This window comes from Nannospalax galili, unplaced genomic scaffold (assembly GCF_000622305.1).
Source record: "Nannospalax galili isolate Female #2095 unplaced genomic scaffold, S.galili_v1.0 scaffold139, whole genome shotgun sequence".
Taxonomy (NCBI): Eukaryota; Metazoa; Chordata; class Mammalia; order Rodentia; family Spalacidae; genus Nannospalax; species Nannospalax galili.
The window spans coordinates 620,433-627,824 of NW_008345884.1; positions in this window are offsets into that span (position 1 = coordinate 620,433).

The window sequence follows — 7,392 nt, forward strand, 5'->3', positions numbered from 1 at the left end:
GATTCCAGTTTTTCTCCATTTAGAATGGTGTTGGTTGTGGATTTGTTGTATATAGCTTTAATTATGTTGAGGTATGTTCCAGGAAGGAATTGTTGACTGGTACCATAAACATTGAAAAATATCTGTGGCTGGAGATGTCGTAGATCATACAGGAGAGTGAACTACTGCCACTTACCTAAACCAACATAATTTATAATTATCTTCTAAATATTTATCCTTATATCTGTAGATAAGTGTATCTTTAACCATTCATCAAAGAAGCTTCTTTTTGGAACAGATGGAAATGATTACGTAGTTTCACAGCTGATCAAAATGTAGAGAATAAGTGACTATGAGGCCAACTGATACATCTACAATGTAACCCTTACATATAACGTTCAGGAAGCACTGCAGAAGAGGGGGCAGAAAGATTGTAAGAGCCATAGTCGATCCATGAAAGTAGGGAAACAGAGGCTTTCAGGTCTTTGGAAGCTTGCTCATATGAACTTGCAGCAATGGTGGTGTCAAGCACAAGACCCATGCCAACTCAATCAGACAAGGGCCCAGAGTGGATCAAGGGAAATGGGCAGAAGGCCAACCCTAGCCTGGAAACTGTTGGAAAATAATTACTGGTGGGTGAGGGAAAATAGACCTTCCTTAAGATTTCTAGATAGGCTGACTAGACCAGTGGATGAACTTACACCAAAAGACATCTGGATACAAATGCTCAACCAGATGGGATTTAACTTGTATAACGGAATACATAAGGTTTGGTGGGGGGGGGTCACATCATGGATGGGGGAGGGGATTCTAAATTTGGTTAAGAACTGTTGTACGAAATGTAAAAAAAAACTCAGTAAGAAATAATTTTCTGAAAAAGAATCCCCACTGTTGATCAGACCTTATATACTTCAAGCAAAGTGTGATAATTTCTTTTTTTTTAATTGTTTTTTTTAGAAGAAGTATTTCATTACAGCTTTAACATACTCAATAACAATTTCCAGAGCAAAGATACATCTCTTTCAAAATGTCCAAGTATTGGAAATCCTATATTCTGCATTCTGAGACTTCTCTTACCATACAAATGTATTTTACTCCCCTCCATGGTTGGATATGGTTAGAGTATAAACCCAAAATTTCTTGTTCTGGAAGCCTGGACTTCAACACAGAGGTATTGAGAGGTACTTGGTCATTGGAGGTAGGCCCTAATAGGTGATTAGCATATAGTAGCATCACCCTTTGAGGAATTATTGTCATATTTATATTAATATTCTAGTAGTTTTCATCAATTAAGAATTAAGAAAAATCTCAGACACAAGGAACAGTCTTTATTAAAGTAAAGAAACTCACACATACACATATTCATACAGAGAGAAAAGCTCTCCACAAGTTGAGAGGGAACTTGTAAACCAAAATCTAAAGCTCCCAGGAAGACTTTGACCTTTTAAATGTTTTTGCTAGTATGGGGCAGATCCCCCACCCCTAATTTTGTCTACTTAAACAAAGAAGTGAAAGCTCATAAGCCACAAGCTTCCAGGTCTAGCCTGAGCCTTGTAAAAACTGGTCTGTCTTTCTTTATCCCTGAGTAGAACTCTATTTTGTAGATGTTTGCAGGTAAATGGGTGGAACTAGAAACTGTTATACTGAGTGAAGTAACACAGACTCAGAAAAACAAATGACATCTGTTCTCTCCCATATATGGATCCCAGCACCAAATCCTTATATGTGAATATGTATCCTGATGTAACTTCAGGAACCAGGATAACAGAAAGGAACCAGGAGGTAAACGGATTGAAGGAAACTGAGAGAGACCAGTAGGAGACAGATGTTAACTGAGGGAGAAATGGATAGAATGGGGGTATGTAAATGGGAGGGGAGAGAGAAGGTTATACAAGGAACTTTGGGGATAAGGGAAAGAAGGAACTCAAGAGACGTGGGACCACAGGAGCCTGGTATTATCAAGGGAGGAATGAGGACACTTTAAATGGGGAAGGTATTGAGGAAGGGTTAGACAGATAGAAGAGGAGAGAGAGAGAGCGAGAGAGAGAGAGAGATAGTATTAAAAAAACAGATGGACTCATATTAGTCTAACAACCTAATGGCAAATAACACACACAATATCTCTACATGAGCACACGTATATAGGTGAAGGCTGCAGAACAAGAAACAGTGCCAAACAGGAGAAGCTTTCCTTTGAGTTGTTAACCAGAGTAGCCCAAGAAACTCCCAAAATTACACAGGCTTTTGCCGCAGCTCTTGATTGCCTCCCAGAACTTGAAGGTAAGACCCTATTGCTGAAGATAGAACACACTTCAGACACAGAATTTGGAGCAATGGACCTGGAACTAACCTTGTAGCCACCTCCTGAAAATTAGCTCTCATAGCTTTGGAGAGAACTATACAAGCTACTAAGGGAGAACGTCAGTTGATGGTCCCACACCAACTTCAAGACCAAATACCCACATCAATGACTAGCACAGCATACAACATTGGTGCAGTAGTGGCACTTGTTGGGGGCAATTAACAGGTACTTAATTGGACTAAAAGCCCACTCAGTGGGAGAAAACTCATGTGTGGTACTGTAAACGTAGCCAAATACACATGGCTAGAGAGGTCATAGATCTTAAAGAAAACCCCAGAACTGTCACATCCCTAGACTAATGTAATTTCTTACTATGCAAAATATGTATCCTTATATTTACAGACAAATATCCCAGTCACCACTCATCAAAGAAGCTTCTTTTGCACCACAGAGTACCACAACTTGCCACACACAGACATTGTCTGTGAATTACCCAAGCCTAAGTGACATAGCTACAATGTAACATCTACATCTAAGGCTCATGGAACATAGAGCAAAGGGTAAAGAGGACACTAATGGATATCTCAATTCTCATTAGTGAAACTCTCTCATGCATCAGAGGCCCAGGAACACAAAAGGACACAAATGACCAAAGTGTAGAGATTAAGAATCTGCAGAATGCTGGTCCTTGGACAGGACTCCTATATTAAATTTCACCAACCAGGGCTCAGGCACCATTACAGAAGAGGGGGTGGAAAGATTCTAAGAGCCAGGGAGGAGGTATATGACCATATGGAAATAGAGTCCTACAAGCTCCTGGGATTCTACTCATAGGAACCTACAGCAATGGTGTCAGCATGTACAAGACCCAAGCAACCTCAAGCAGACAAAAACTCAGCATAGAACTGGGGAAATGGACAGCAGACCCCAATGTTAGCTGAAGAAATATTGGCAACTGATTACTGTTGGGTGAGGAAAAGATTATCTTCCTAAAGCAAGGGACTCTAGAGAGGCTGACTAGACCTTAGTCAATGAACTTGCACAAGGGAATGTCTGGGGACACTAGCTTGACACAATAGGCCTTAACACAAATGACAGAATGCATGAATTCCAGTGGGGGGGGCTCTATAGGAGGGTGCCAGTGGGGAAGGGTATAAAAATGGTTAATGGGGTATAAAGATGGTTAAGATTCATGGAGCTGTTTTGTATAAAATACACAATTTTCAATAAAAAATTTAAAAAATAAAAAATAAAATAAAATTAGGAAAATAAAATGAAAAACAAAATCTGATCTGAGCCAGTCAGTTGGAAACCCCTGCTGGCAGGGGGAGAAACCTGCCAAATCTTTGTCTCAGAGCAAACGGAAGCAGGGAGTGTGCCTTCTTTCTATACCCATTAGTGATCTTGTTGCTTATCTGAGATTTATTCAGTTTCACTCCCCATTCTGAAGAGGTAATCCTAAAATCATTTAAGAAATTAGCTGAAATTGGAGAATAGACAAAACTCATCTTCATCATGAGAATGTAGGGATCTAGTTACAAAGTATTTTCCAAGAAGGTACTAATGCCTGGAGTGGAGTTTTAGTTTCAATCTTCATGTATGGCCTGTAGGTAGGGGTGTTAATTTAGGATGTGATAAGAAACCAGACCTGCCTTGTGGCATTTTTGGTTAGAGAACCAAGGACATTTGGGGAACTGTTGTTTTTGGGGTCCTTGCCCTGAACTACCTATCCAGCTTCTATCTCCTGTTCTCATTATTCCCCACTCTGAAGACGTTACCCTAACTGCCAATATGGAACTGGGGTGATGATAAATCTGCCTTCTTTGAGCTGAATGGGAAATATGAGGTGTTGCAGACAGGGTACCCCCTCATGGACCTACTTAGGGGACCCCAAAAGTATATGATTGTGAGCTGTACGGAGGAAAGAAGTCCTTGACTGGTGTTCAAAAGACACATGAGGGGGCTGGAGAGATGACTCAGTGACTAAGATCACTGGCTGTTCTTGCAGAGGACCTAGGTTTAGTTCCCAGCACCCACATGGTAGCTAACAACACCAGTTCCAGGGGATACAGTGCCATATTCTGATCTCCGTGGGCATTGAATGACATAGGTGCACTTAAATACAAGCAGGCAATACGCTCATATACATAAAAATAATAAATAAAATATTTTTTAAAAAGAGAGAGACATGAGGGAGAAGAAAAGGCATGGTATTAGCATCCAAGTCCTAGGCAGGAGAGACCAGAGCAGAGGAATTTTTAATGTCCAAATTAAAGTCCATTAGAATCTCTTGATATGCTCCCAAAAGCATCCATCTAGAAGGTTCAGAACAACAGATTTGAAGGACACTTTGAGATGAACTTGGGTCTGAAAAGGGAAGGTCAAATCACATCTCCAAAGCCAGTTTCTTAGTGAGCTTAAACAGCACCTGGCAATTTAATAATGTAAATACCAAAGGCATTTACTTCCCTATGAAACTGAAGATAATAAAAAGTTACTTTATAAACAATCAGAGAAGAGGAAAGAAAGCCAGTGGTTTTCATTGCACAGAAGCCTTGCTAAGTCCAGTGATGGTGGGCTGAACTTGCAGCATCTGTTCTCCATATAACCTGTATAGAGTTGGCCAAATGAGTCTTATCTGCTTGGTTGTATGTTGGAAACAGTGACAGAAAATTTTGAATTTTCACTCTGTCATCTTTAAACTTTATAACGTCATGGATATGTTGCAATCTGTACTCTTGATCAAATAGGATCAAGCTGCTTTTACTAGTGTCTAATTTGAGATCCTCCTTGGCTACATTTGGGGTGGTCAACTGCTTGAAAGCTTATACCCACAACCAGTTTGTATGTGTCTGCAAGTGGAGGGAAACAACCTGAAAACCTCAAGTACCATTATTTCTTTTAAATATATATATATATATATAAAGGCCTTTCTTTCTTATTTTCAGAGTAATTAAGGCTTTCTTGAGATGGCCATTTCGCATTACATTCAAAGGGGAACCGAGGCAAACCTTCTTGGTAGAAAAAGATTAGACTCTTTTGTTTGAGGTTTTGGGGATCTAGTTATGCCCAGTGCTCGAGGAGGCAGTTGTAGCAACTTCAAATGAATTTTTTTGGAACTAGTTTTGTAACATTTACCACAAGATGGAGGAGGAAAGATGGAGAAGTCTTGGGTTGGCTTTTCCTCTTGCTACCTGTGCTCTCTGGTGTATCTGAAAGAGCATTTCCTGTCTGCCTGCTAGGAGAGCAGCTAGTGCTGTCTACTATGTCCCTGAGGAGCTCTAGCCCAAGTTAGAACAAGTGGAACTTGCACACTCATCCATGGCCTGGTACCATGGTCCCCCTTATTAATTTTCTTTCCTCCTGAGTAGTTAGTGGTCTAGCTCAAATTGCCCAGGAGGCAAGCCAGTGGGGAACCTGAAGGAATCTTGGAAGCTTCTGCTTGCATTTGTTAAGCAAAAACAAAAATCTGAGGGAGCTGTGGAAGGACACCTAACCCTCTTAGGGCCTCCAATTCCAATATCCATTCAGTTTCTGGTGGTAATGATTATTGCAGCCCAATTGATCTGTGAGGATCTGCTCCAAGTGAGACTGATTTGCACTAATCTACACCTGAGGATCTCAGTGCCTAACTGTTCTACTTGTATTCCAGATGTTTCTGATGTTTCCATTCCCAAAAATATATTAATATGTTTTTAGCTACCCAGTATTGGGGTTGTCATCCACCAAAATTATGAGATTAATTTATTTCCTTCAAAACTACCCAAAGTGTATCAATATAAAATAGACAAGGCATCTTGGACAAGAAAAACAGCTATCGAACTCACCAATGACTCTGAGGGTCTGTCACTTATTTATTTCTTATAGATTCAAGGTCATTTTTCTGTTGCTAGGAATCCAATTCCATGAATAGGGTGAACCATAAACAAAACAGGTTTGTTTCAAGTTACAGTTCTGATCAAAGCCCAAAAAGCAGGAAAACTGATTGTCCTTTTGCTGACAGAATTCCAAGATGGTACAAAGTATCACAGGGCAGGAGACAAGGAGCATATGAGCAGTTTCAGATCTCTACCTGTTCTTTTAAAGTCACCAGCATTAAATCACCTTGAACTCCTCTAATTCTGATATGGCATAATAAGAACAAGCATGGGTTCTCAGCGTTTTACAATGAGTATTAAAGTTTAGCACATCAAATCCTGAAGAACATATATCATATCCAAACCATAGAACATAGTCGTGATATATTTTTTTTATCTTTTTGAGACAGGGTCTCCCTGTAGCCCCAGCTGTCCTTGATATATTTTTTAATCTGATTGTAGGGTCCTTATTATATAGATTAGTATGCTTCAGCAAAAAACTTACTTTGCCATTTCATTGTCTTTGAAATATTTGGTGCATTCCCTGTAGTGTGCTAATGCAGATTTGGCATTTTGTCTTACCTAGTATAAGCCATTCATTGCTCCCTGTTTAATACAACTAACCAGAGTCCTTTTTCATCACTGAAGTGCACTAATGACTCAGAAATCTCTTCTTACAAATCCCATGTCAATCAGTTTGTCTCTGGCCAAATTCAGGTTTGTTTGTTTGTTTTAACATTGTCCCACATACTTGTAATCCACTCCCACACATGTATCTCAGGTTCTGTCTGTGTAAAGTGGCAATTTATACAAATCCTTTTTATTAAGAGAGCACTGTCTTTGGGTAGCCCTTGGGACTTCTTGGATTTTGATCCTGCTTTTGAATATGAAAATGTTTGTACTGGGTACTCAGAAGAGAACACCGTGTCTTTGAACAACAACAACAAAAATTCAGAGAATACCATACAATTTCTTGGGTAAATCTTGATTTGATTTACCTCCTTAGGTGTAGAAAGATTTTTTTTGAAACACAGTCTGCAGAAATTAAGTAATCATTTTCTGCTTATACGTCCCCAACTCAATTTTTAGGGACCTATTTTTTTCTAGACAAATGCTTTCCTTTTAGCAGAAATCTTATTGCGACTTAGGGAATTCATACTTGATTCAGACTCACCTTAGAATACAGTGAGCTTTATTTTCTGAAATGTCAGTCTGGTGGCTTCAGATGAATAAACATTTCCTTCAGGTGTGATG